General features: G+C 41.9%; 1 long non-coding RNA gene across 1 annotated transcript; it reads right to left on the reverse strand.

The window, feature by feature from the left end:
* Nucleotides 1-579: 579 nt before the first annotated feature.
* Nucleotides 580-1,359, reverse strand: LOC133784202 (uncharacterized). The gene is made up of 3 exons (XR_009871196.1): nt 1,311-1,359; nt 996-1,221; nt 580-911 (listed from the first exon to the last, which is right to left on the reverse strand). It is a non-coding gene; the product is annotated as an uncharacterized LOC133784202 (long non-coding RNA).
* Nucleotides 1,360-11,114: the final 9,755 nt, after the last annotated feature.

Below are 11,114 nucleotides of genomic sequence, written 5' to 3' on the forward strand. Positions count from 1 at the left end.
AACAAGGGAATGACTTGACCTAGCCTGAAATTTCCTTCAGCTTTAAACTTCCCTTCATTATTCAGTTCCATAAGTGCCTCAACCAAGTGTTTGTCTTCATCTTCGCTCCAAAATCTTTTATTTTGTCCTGGACCTCTTCCTTTTGAAGTCTCCATGGTGAAATAAGGTATCAAAATACTGTAAAACTAAAAACTAAAGCTGAAATATTGTAGTTGAATGAAAAAGAAACAAACAGCCAACAATAAAGAAATAAAAGTGAATGGATATACACACCAATAACAAAACATAAATTTAAAGATAAATTTTCCATTTCAAAGCAAGTGATATAAGTTTTTGGGGTGGTCAATTACACAAACAATCAAATGAATTGGCATAGCCAAGTGAAACCAAATTTAGAAACCTAGACAATCATTGTGCATTTAATCTAAGAAATAAAAAAAACTAGCTTTCTCTCCTATGGTCTCTCCATTCGTTATACATCTCAAGTGTTAAATGATTTCTAAATCTTGTCCACCCTTCAGAAGCTTCAATACTTCTTATGGATCCATCAGCATCCATGCTATCTTTTCGTCTCCACTATCACTCTCATTCTCTGGATGCATATCAGTATTATCAGTAGGCATTTCTCTCCTAATAAAATTGTGAAGCAAACAACATGCTAAAATGATTCGGTTTTGTGTCTTTATTGGATAGAATGATGGACTCCTAAGAATTGCCCATCGATTCTTAATTGCACCAAAACATCTCTCAATGAAATTCCTAGCAGATGAGTGCTTCATATTAAAAAAACTCTTGTGGATTTCTGGGAGGATTCCCATCTTCCCCTTGGTTGAGGTGATAGCGTTGGCCTCGATATGGAGCAAGAAATCCCTTACAATTAGTATATCCACCATCTATAAGGTAATAATGACCTAAAATAAAATAAAGATAAGGATTAAGTTGTCTCCAAAATGACTTATCCAAAAAAAATGTATAATCTAAAACACAAAGCATACCATTTGGAACACACAAACCATTTGTTCTATGTATGGCATCACGTAAAACTCTACCATCTGCTGCAGAGCCTTCCCATCCAGGTAACACATATATGAATTGCATGTCTTGGGAGCATACACCTAAGACATTTGTAGCTATTTCACCTTTTCGAGTACGATATTTTGGTTTATCAGCCATAGGTACTCTCACTCTAATATGAGTTCCATCTAGTGCCCCTAAGCAATTCTACCACATAATAAACAAACTTTTTTTATTAGTATTTCAAACAAATAAAAATTTGTAGTGATTTTTAATTCAAGTAATATATAATATACCTTGAACCATTTCCACCTTTCATCTGTTGAGTTTTCAACAACCGGTTCAAGTCTTTTCAATAACGCTCCATGTAGTCGAATGATTGAATGTAACACATTGTGAAAAAACTTGCTAATAGTCTCACCAAATCTCATAAATCGAAATCTAATGACTCTATTTTTCACATGATGAGCAATTACATGTAAAAACATGGCCACTTGCACATCTACTTGCAAGTATTTAGATGTTTTTAACCCACCCCTAGTTTCAAGCATTATGCATAAATTGCTAAATGCTTTCCTATTCATCCTAAGTTGATCAAAACAAATGACATCACTCTCATAAGCTATTTGATGCACAATTTTCCTATTGAAAAAAACATCAAGTATGTAAAATTGTCTTCCCAAAGAGCTTGATTCAATACCATGTACAATATTTTTTTCCCATAATTTGAAAAACCACTGCACTACATGCAACTCATTCATCCAATGCAAATAAAGAGCCATGATCTTCTTCTTTCTCAAAATTTATCTCTCACTGACAGTTAAACGAACCATTATCCTACAATGAATATAATCAAGCAAATAAAATTTTTAATCCAACAATCAGTTATTCACCTAGAAGATTATAAACAACAGGCACAACTTAGACAAAGAAATAAGAATAGATTACTATATATATATAAAGAAGCATTCACTTCAACGAGTGTTAATTATTGGTAAAAGAAGCATCCGCACTGTTAAGAAATAAGCATCCAGAAAAATACCATATACAAACTCCACAAGTGTTAATTATTGGAATTATTGATGTCAAATTCCCTGTTCATATACAAACTCAAACCAACCCAAAAAATCTCATAATCATTATCATTCATCTCAATGACCTACACATAATTTCTCAATGACCCACAAGCACAATTGATGATAAATAAAAATCTGAATAACTGATTACTCTAAACAAAATAATTGTCTTGACAAAATTATCAAAGTGAAAGCTATAGGGCCAATAAATCAAAGAAATCTTTAATTAAATACATGTTTTCTCTCTCTCTTTCCATGTAGTGTATATATATATGTATATATATGTGTGTGTATACACCTATATGTGTGTGGATACATGTACAGGTTATAAATGAGTTTTGTTCTTATTAAGCTATATTTCAATGCAATAAACAACCTTACCCTTTGATAACTTCTGTTAAGCTATATACATGTACACAAAATGTGTTGACTAACTAAACTATAAACAAAACTTAGCTAAAGTTGATTCATTCAATTAAATATGAATAATTAATAAATTATGACTTAATCTACATGCAGATTCAAGCTTTGTTCCTCCTCTGATATATTCTCTTCTGGTGTTGTATGGGGAACAATTTAAATTTTAAGCAATGCATGCTTGCTTATAGTTCATTGCTGCTGCTTTTAGCTACACTGGTTTCAAGCATTTGAACTAGCCCTTTTCCCCTCCCACACACCCAACCACTTGAGCTAGCCCCAAGTAACAGTTGCATATTCAATATTACCTTTCTTCTATTTTATTTTATTTTGGGTAAGCAAAAGAGAAAAATGAATTCTGTATTACCACACTTTGTGTACAACTCGACATTAGTACAGTACAACATATCAAGCCTAGGGACCTATGAAAAATCTTCAAACTGCTTGGGTTTGTCCTATGAAAAGACAAAAAAAATGTGTAATGGGATAAATCTAGAAGTGTTAATCAATGATATGATTAACTCAGAGCACATTTAATCAAGAAAACGAGTTATGCCCATATATAATCATTAATATCAAATGCTTTTTTCATTAGAATGGAAAATACATGGCTCAAAACTCCACTCCAGGCAAATTACATGTTTAAGTCTTAAACTCATGATATAGATTCGATCCATTTTGTTTTACACGAAAAAAAAAGAAAAAAAAATCTAAAATATGCAAATAGGCATTCCATCAAACATTTGGTGCTCTTACTGAATTCATAGAAAGAGAGATAGAGAGAGAGTACCTCTGCAACAGATTAGAAAAGCAGGAGGAAGAAGAAAAGAGTGTCTCTAACACGGACCTCCGACTGGGACGAGCAGCTACCTTCGACTGGGTGTGTTGCTTACTGAGAGTGAGAATGAGAGATGGTTGTGTCGGATTGCTTGTGGTTTTCAGGGGTTGAGCAAGAGGAGAGTGAGATATCAAAATAAATATAGCAAATAAGTAACAAATAAATAAATTGCAAGCATGAGAAACCCTAACAATAAATGCAGTTACGGATAAAAGGGGAGCCGTACCTGAGGAACTCAGTCGGTGACAAAGGAGCGAGTTGGAGAAGAAGACGAAGACCCAGATGGAGAGAGATGATGATAAGCAATGGAATGGAATTATAATTCCACTGACTCAAAATTGGAAAAGTTATTCCGTTAGTTTGTGGGGAATAAGCATTACAATGGAATTCTTTTCCAAACTTGTTATTTCCAACCAAACAAAAGAATCCGGCCCATTAACATTCCATTCCTTTCCTTTCTGTCCCATTACCATCAACCAAACGGGCCCTAAAGGTTTGGAAGCTTGGAGAGTGAGGAATCAAGCTAGGATCAGTTTAGGATTAATTCAGGGTCATCATTTGCAGAAGGGGTAAGTGAATTCCTATGCTTCTCTATTGAATTTTGAGTTTGTATGTATGGACTGGTACATGAGAATGATGCAACAGACATCGTCCTTGCCTAGAATGGGGAGTTACAGTGCAGTATGTTATGAGTTAAGGTGCGCCCGTGTGTAACTGAAAGAGTGATCGTTTGCACCTCATAGTGGATGGTAAGTTGATAGTCATGTCGGTTAACCATGGTTAGAATGAAGTAATGACTGAGTTTGATTTGGAACTTGCGGTTGATAATTGGAAATTATATTCCTATGAATGAAACACAGGAAGAGGATCTTGTAGGAAAGGTTAAGAATCTTACTACTTTGGAATTGATGAGTTACATTATGCAGATTAGATGAGTGATCCGAAGGATACTGGCATTCAGGGGAAGATGTGGGATGAACCTTAAATCACTTTGTACGATTATTGCATCAAGGAAGTTGAATGAAGTTGAGACTACACTTTGTATATCAGGAGGCGCACGATACCTATTCGTTTAGTAAACAAGAGATGATAATCAGAAGCCAGAAGGGCTATTATGACTCTAATGTATCTAGGAATTTGTATGGAGATGAATGATTATCAACCCTAGGGGGTGGACTACCTTGGGTTACAGATGAGGTGAGTAAATGCAATATTTGTGATTTAACCTTTTGGTTCGGCACACCAGGGTTGGTGTGAGGGAGATATCAAAAGAGGGAATGGGTACAAGAGGAAATTGTACGTCTCCATTGGACACCAAGGGTGATAGTGTTAGATTGGAACCCATGGAATCCCAGGTTCTGGAAAAAAAGGAGTCGTAGGGTGACTCTGAGTAGAATAATATGAAACTAGGAATGAAATGTGTTGACGGTGAAATCTCATCAACGATATAAGGTTAGAAAACTGAGACTGTATTTCCAAAGATATCTTAAAAGAAGATTGAGAGAACTTGAAAGAGTAAATATGCAGAACTACAATGGAGTAAAGTTCGTATATTACTTAACAGCCTCAGCATACAATGAATTTTCCAACCCCTTTTCTGGAGGGGTGATGATCTATTTATACTGCAGCTCTAATGGCTCCCCATACATTGTGGTCCCAAGGGACAAGATTGTACATAGGTACATTGTCAGGGTAGTGGCACAGATCGTGGTGGAGCAGAAGGTTATGGTGTCGGCTTGGTACATAGTCAGAGGTATGCATGTAGTGCTTCCACTCTCTATACAAATCTGTACCTCCACTACTTGTAGGACATAGATGTCAGAGTCATGCCTTTGCCCTTTTTCAGGGTTGTACATCCCGTGCTTGTACATCTATCTCATGCCTGGTGGTCCCCTTTACCTAAATATCTTCTCTAGGTTTCTTTATATTTTAGTAAGTGTCGATCCATACTTCTTTTATCCCATCCTTACCTCCAGGTACGAGGCCTCGAAATAGGCATGTACGAGGCTTGGGGATGGGTCTTACAAGGCGAGACCCTTGGTACCTAAGCGAATATCCAGGCGTGACTTGGGCATTCACAAGGCTCGGGGATGGGTCTCACAAGGTGAGACCCTTGGTGCCTAAGTGAGTAATCATGTGTGACCCGGGCATTCATGAGGCTTAGGGATGGGTCTCACAAGGCGAGACCCCTGGTGCCTAAGTGAGTACCATGCGTGACCCGGGCATTCACGAGGCTCGGGGATTGGTCTCATAAGGCGTGATGGGGTTGCATGAGGGCCACGAGACAGTGGTGGTGCAAGGCTCCTTAACATGGTCAAACCTCGCGAGACGCACACGGGCGTGGTAAGGTGTGTCTCACTGTGCGAGGCATTGGCGCGCATCTAGGTCGCAAGGTGCGCGGGCGAGGGAAGCCTTACATAGCGAGGCCCTTGTGGCCTTGGCAGGCGCGCGCGGGGAAAGGGCAGCCTCGCATAGCGAGGCCCTTGTGGCCTTGGTAGGCATGCGCGGGGGAAGGGCAGCCTCACATAGCGAGGCCCTTGTGGCCTTGGCAGGCACGCGCGGTGAAAGGGCAGCCTCGCATAGAGAGGCCCTTATGGCCTTGGCAGGCGCGTGCAGTTGAAGGGCAGCCTCGCATAGCGAGGCCCTTGGGTCCTTCTGGGCATTTTCGCTAAGGCCTCCTATGAGACATGGTTCTCGCATGGGGCAACATATTGGGCTGCTTGTTTGCCTAAGGCTAATGAGGGTAACCCTCAATTTTTCTCTGGAGTGTTGACTATAGCTTCGGTCAATTTTTGGCCTTCACACTTGCCCCCCAGTCTATTAGGAAGTCTTTAGGCTTCCTGGTAGACTCATAATAATGCTACACTCACTATGCTCTGGTGGTACTGCTGGGCGATCCGTGTCCGTTGGTGCACTTTGATTACTTGTAAGGATATGCTGACCCCTTAGGTTCCTGCTATCCTTTTATGTATTTTTGCGCGCGCTTATTATTTCTTGCGAGAAGCGTCCTTCTCGTCATTAGGCATAGTACTATTTTTGCAAGCGTCTTCTTCGAGACCCTTTTTGCAAGCATCTTCTGTGAGACCCTTTTTGAAAGCATCTTCTGTGAGACCCTTTTTGCAAGCGTCTTCTGTGAGACCCTTTTCACAAGCGTCTTCTTTGAGACCCTTTTTGCAAGTGTCTTCTTTGAGACCCTCTTCACAAGCATCTTCTTTGACACCCTTTTTGCTTGTGTCTACTTTGAGACCTTTTTTGCTAGCGTCTACCTTGAGACCCTTTTACAATTTTTTGAGGTGATCCCCCCTCGGGTCGGGACTTTTATGGCTAGATGGTCCTCGTCCAATTTTAACCTTGGCCAGTGACCCCTCTAGCATGACGTCCCTTTCTATATGGAATCTTCAGATGTATTGGTAGCAGTGCGACTGGAGGAAGGTTCGCTTTCTTAAACATGCAAGTTCTTATGGCCCTCTTCCACATGTATGTACTTCTATGCTCTTTCGAAGAAATCATCTAAATTTGAAACTTCTCTTTTGTGCATGCTACCCCATAACTTGCTTCCTGGACGAACTCCAGTTGTAATAGCCATCTTGAGCTCCGCTTTGGTTAAACTTCCCACCTTTGTTGCCTCCATATTGAACCTATGGATATAGTTCTTCAAACTTTCATTTTTGCCTTGCTTTATGTTAGCGAGGCTGGTAATTGGCATAACGTAATCACAAACCGCACGGTGCTGCTGATGAAATTCACCAGAGAATTGCTGCCATGATTTGATTGTTCCCGGCTTTATCCTCTTGAACCACTGGTATGCAACACCTTTAAGTGTAACAACAAAGAAATGACATTTTGCTCTGCTGTTGACCCCTCTTAACCTCATCAAATTTTTGAAATAGTCTAAATGATACTTTGGGTCCGTAGTACCCTAGTATGGAGTCATGCGAGGCTCTCTGAGGTTGGCAGAGATTTGCTCAGCCTGGATCTCCCTTGTGAAGGGCGAGTCATGGTAAAATTCTTCATCATCTCTGTGCCCCCCAGGTGCGGTGATAATCTTGCCTTGAGGGTGCTGCATTTTGATGTCTAGTCCCCTCCTCTTTTTGCATAAGGAGTATTGTGGATTCTCAAGCTGATCCCTTGCCTTGGTTGTGTTCCTCGGGGGAGCCGTGGGGGGTGCGTTTCTTACTTCTGACCTCTTCCCATGGAGCACTTTTCTTAGGCCAGGGAGTGCCTCTTTTGAGGTGACTTCTGCCTCATTCTTACGACCATCGTCTTCCCTCCGCCTTTGCTCCTAGGGACATTTCCTCGGCCTAGGACCCCCATGGTACTTTGTGTGGGGAGTTTTACTGGTGGAAAGTTGAGTTCTTCCATCGTCTGCGGGGATGGTATTTTCCCTTTTTTCATTCTCCTTCTCTTTACGCATAGGAAGGGGTATGCTCGACTTTCCTTGCAAGAGGTCGTTTAAGACCTCCTGCATGTTCTCTATCGTGGTTTCCAGCCTTCGAGTCTTTTATGCAACTCGCGAATCTCATCCTCGTAGAGGCAAGCCCTTCAGCTGGGACTTACCGAGTGTACTCGGGGACTCTTGCCTGGCCTATGCGTCGAGGGACCCGTGTCTTGGTAGCCTGAGCATGGTGCCACTGGGGACCGGGGATATGGGTACATTGGCGGTTCTGAGTGACCTCCGCCGGGCTGAACAGCCATGGATGATGCTTCCTTCTACTCCCCTGGGGGAGGACATTCCTCCGGCATATCTCCATGCCCAGGCGGAGGTGGGTCTTTCCTGGAAGCCCTCATTCGCTCTCCATTCAGGTGAACCTCAACGTCTTGTAGTTGTCGCAAGCGTTGTGAACGCCTCGACATCTTTCTTTTCTGGAAGTGATGAAAGAACGTTGGCTTGATGCCTGTTCTTCCCACAGATGGCGCCAAACTGTTGACAGCGAAATCTCGTCAACGATATAAGGTTAGAAAACTGAAACTGTATTTCCAAAGATATCTTAGAAGAAGATTGAAAGAACTTGAAAGAGTAAATATGTAGAACTACAATGGAGTAAAATTCGTATATTGCTTAACAGCCTCAGCATACAATGAATTTTCCAACCCCTTTTCTGGAGGGGTGATGATCTATTTATACTGGAGCTCTAATGGCTCCCCATACATTGTGGTCCCAGGGGACAAGATTGTACGTAGGTACATTGTCAGGGTAGTGGCACAGGTCGTGGTGGAGCAGAAGGTTATGGTGTCGGCTTGGTACATAGTCAGAGGTATGCATGTAGTGCTTCCACTCTCTATACAAATCTGTACCTCCCCTACTTGTAGGACAAAGATGTCAGAGTCATGCCTTTGCCCGTTTTCAGGGTTGTACATCCCATGCTTGTACATCTATATCATGCCTAGTGGTCCCATTTACCTAAATATCTTCTCTAGGTTTCTTTATATTTTAGTAAGTGTCGATCCATACTTCTTTTATCCCATCCTTACCTCCAGGTACGAGGCCTTGAAATAGGCATGTACGAGGCTTGGGGATGGGTCTCACAAGGCGAGACCCTTGGTACCTAAGCGAGTATCCAGGCGTGACTTGGGCATTCACAAGGCTCGGGGATGGGTCTCACAAGGCGAGACCCTTGGTGCCTAAGTGAGTAACCATGTGTGACCCGGGCATTCACGAGGCTCGGGGATGGGTCTCACAAGGCGAGACCCCTGGTCACTAAGTGAGTACCCATGCGTGACCTGGGCATTCACGATGCTCGGGGATGGGTATCACAAGGCGTGATGGGGTTGCATGAGGGCCACGAGATGGTGGTGGTGCAAGGCTCCTTAACATGGTCGTACCTCGCGAGACGCACACGGGCGTGGTGAGGTGTGTCTCGCTGTGCGAGGCATTGGCACGCATCTGGGTCGCGAGGCACGCGGGCGAGGGAAGCCTTGCATAGCGAGGCCCTTGTGGCCTTGGCAGGCTCACACGGGGGAAGGGCATCCTCGCATAGCGAGGCCCTTGTGGCCTTGGCATGCGCGCGCAAGGGAAGAGCAGCCTCACATAGCGAGGCCCATGTGGCCTTTTCAGGCGCGCGCGAGTGAAAGGCAGCCTCGAATAGCGAGGCCCTTGGGTCCTTCTGGGCATTTTCGCTAAGGCCTCCTATGAGACATGGGTCTCGCGTGGGGCAACATATTGGACTACTTGTTTGCCCGAGGCTAATGAGGGTAACCCTTAATTTTTCTCTTGAGTGTTGACTATAGCTTCGGTCATTTTTGGCATTCACAAGATGTATTTACTTCAGAAAGTGAACCTAGGGACAGTAATTACCCTAGTTCATAAATGGTTCAGAGGACTAGTGAAAATTATCAAGAATGTTAAGGGCAGGGATGACTGCGTTATTACAAGAACATACGAGTTTGCAAGTTTAGATATGGGAACATGAAGTTCCGGGATTTAGAACTTTGTGTCCTCCGTGTATTATGAACTAACAAGGATACAATAGTTCAGGATGGAAAGAGGAGTTTGACTCTAGAGTTGACTTATGTTTGTGAGATCTTAATAGGGATTAGGCCAGGGGCCTATAGTTTGTCCTTAACCTAGTATGGGTAGAGGTGTACGAGATGTTACTGGTGCCAATGTCGAAGAAAAGGGGTGACAAGTACAACCCCTGATTGGGTAAGGATACCTTGAAAATTTAGTGGAACTTACTTTGTAAGGAAAAGCCAGTGGAATTCATGATAAAAGAGAGAAGGTCTTACATATTAAAACTATGGTTCTTGTGAGAATGTTGCAGTGAAAAAGTAAAGGGCCTGATTCTGGGATTATAGTCAGGTTTGCGGGATTCGCATCCCGAGGTATTTGAATAAATTTCGTGGACGAAATTTTAATTAGGAGGGGATAGTTGTAACGTCCCAAATTTCATAATTAAGGCTGAGTGCCTTGACTATAGTACCTAGAGGGCCTAATTTGGATTATATGCATGATGATGTGTTATAAATGAGTTATGTGGTAATGTGATTAGACATGCATAATTGTGTGTATTAAATATGCATGTGGCCCATTTCTGTGAATAGGAGCGTGTTTGTAGTTTTAGCCCGTTGAGGGAATAAATATAAATATGTATGTGCTATGAGCAATACCCCAGTGTTACGGGGATATATTTTGGATGTGTGGTCAGAGATGATCCTAAGGAGCAAATTGACGGAATAGTCACAACGGGGTCATATACCTCGCTCGAGGGGAGCCTAAGGGTATTTTGAGAAATTGGCATGTGCCTGGGGTTTATCGGGTAATAAGAAATTATTAGTAATGATTTGGGTATATTGGGATTAAATGAGGATTTGTAGGATCACTCGAGGAACTAGCGAGGCGTGGAAAATGACGATTTTTCCCTTGGGGCAGTTACAGGATAGGGTTATGTCTAAAGGGCATTTTGGACTTTTTACTTAAGGGATAGACTTTGATGGCCTTAGATACTAGAACCCACCAGAAGTATAAAGAACTATCTCTCTCTCTCTCCTTACACGGTCCTTTCCTTTCCTTTGGTGTGCATATAAGCTAGTAGGGGTTCTTGGGGAATTGATGCAAAAAAACTAAAGGTTTGGAAGCTTGGAGACTAAGGAATCAAGCTAGGATCAGTTGGGGATTAATTCAGGGTCATCATTTGCAGAAGGGTAAGTGAATTACTATGCTTCTCTATTGAATTGTGAGTTTTATATTGATGTTCTTGAGTTTCAAACTCAAGATTTGAATTTTTGGTTGTGATGGAGTTTTGGTTTAGCTATTAGTGTGGTTATGTTTT

The sequence above is a fragment of the Humulus lupulus genome, chromosome 6 (assembly GCF_963169125.1).
Source record: "Humulus lupulus chromosome 6, drHumLupu1.1, whole genome shotgun sequence".
NCBI lineage: Eukaryota > Viridiplantae > Streptophyta > Magnoliopsida > Rosales > Cannabaceae > Humulus > Humulus lupulus.